We start from the raw sequence: 2,049 nt of genomic DNA on the forward strand, positions 1-2,049 counted from the left end.
GCCCATGACTGATCTGATGCCAGTAGAATTCATGGGGTCCAGGGTCGATGTTGAGAACTCCCAGGACAACTATACCACTGTGCCACCACCTGATGGGTCTGTCCTGTCGATGGGACAGGACATACCCAGATGGTGATGGTGGTGTCTGGTGGTGTCCGCAGGGCACCATGAGCACTTGGCACGTCATAACATTCAAGGTTATGGGCCAAGTGCTGGTAAATGGGATTAGGTAGGTAGGTCAGGTGTCTCTCACATGTTGGTGCAGACTCAATGGGCCGATTCTGTGCGATTCTGATTCCTGTCCTTGCTACACTACATTATCCCCCAGTGCTTCGAAATTAAAATTCCTGCGCACATCGTTAAGTTCCTTCGTGGCCTGGGCCCTCCTCTCATCTCCTTCAGAACACTGAACCTCTGGCTGTGACCTCTAGTGCACCTACTTCTTTGCCCCACCATTGGCACCCATACCTTCAGCTATCTCAGCTCCATGCTCTTGAATTCCCTCCCGTAGCTCCTCTTCCTTGTCACCATCCCACACTCAAGCCACTTCTTTGATCAAGCTTTTAGGCATTACTTCGAACATCTCCTTTGGCTGGAAGCCATTTTTATTTGAGCATACATCATGAAGTAGCTTGGTATTTTTTTTCTATATTAAGGTCATTCTAAAAGCGCAAGTTGCTGTTGCTCTTTAACATTGCATGGCATTAAAAAGCTGTAACTTCTTCCAGTATTCTGCCCAATACTACTACAACAGATGACACAACAAAAACAGGGATCAATCATTTCACTGCTTTACCAGGGAGACTGCTTGCTCAGAACGGCTGCTACTTTCGCTTAACCCAACAGTCGTAATAAGTTGTTTTGAATGTTGATGCGATAGGATGCTATGGAAAAAGTAAAGAAAAGCTTTCCTATGAATCTTTTTCTAATGCTATCAATTTCAATAGCCTTGCTACAAATATTAAAAAGCAAGAGGACAGTCAGATTGTTTTAGATACACTCAGAACTGAATCAGGCCACTCTTCTTCACAGACCATTGATCCTTCTACACCTGATCAATTCTTTTTTCCTGTGTTCTACTGAAGTCAGCATCCAATAGGGAAATAGCACATTGCAGAAGTAAATTCCAAAATATGGGTACTACCTTCTGATTAAGTGAGCTCATGGCCTTTTTAAGCTTATAAATCATAACCTCAGATCTTGATTCTGCAAAAGCAAAAAGTCTACCCACCTGTTCGATCCTATTCATCAGTTTAAAAACTGGATTCAAGGTATCTCCCATGCAGAAAAAAAACTACCTCCACCAATGTAACCAGGATAACCTTTACTTTCTTCAATGGTTCAGGTTTTTAGGTCATTCTCACTAGCTTTTTCTTTTCTGAAGGATACACAGTGATAACAGCATTTCTAAGTATGACCCAACACTTCAAATACATTTTGCAACTTGCATCTCTTCCTTAAAACTTACCGAGATAATTGGCTTTCCATTGCCTTTCAAATTTGACATTTTCTCTGATCTACCATAATGGTGCACTTATGTATTCACGTTTTTATTTTTAAAATTTCAATACTGATTATTTATTCAGCCAGATAAGTTTGAATTCCATCACCCTTGCAAGTATTGCAAGCACAAGTCCCAGAACCAATCCCTATAGTAGACCAGTCACAGCTACCTAATTAAAAGTCATTGATAACTAAAATCTATTTCTTGTCCAGACATTTCACTATCTAAACTACAACTTAATTATTTCCAGAAGCTGTCAATTCAATGCTTTGTAAATGAACCTCATTACACTCCTGGTTTAGAAAACATCTGATAACAACCACAAAATATTCTAGTTCAGGTTTTGGTAGCTGGCACAATCCAGGCTACATCAACAAAAATGATGGTTGTTTCACATAAAATTATGGCTGTTTCTCTTAAAACTACTTACATTATAAAACATGTAGATTCAAAAAATATTCCAACTCCGAGAAACCTCATGACCAGTTACTGCAATGAATTGTTGCCAAAAAGTTTTTGACATATAATTTATTCCTCACTCTAGT

The sequence above is a fragment of the Cetorhinus maximus genome, chromosome 11 (genome assembly GCF_964194155.1).
Source record: "Cetorhinus maximus chromosome 11, sCetMax3.hap1.1, whole genome shotgun sequence".
Lineage (NCBI taxonomy): Eukaryota > Metazoa > Chordata > Chondrichthyes > Lamniformes > Cetorhinidae > Cetorhinus > Cetorhinus maximus.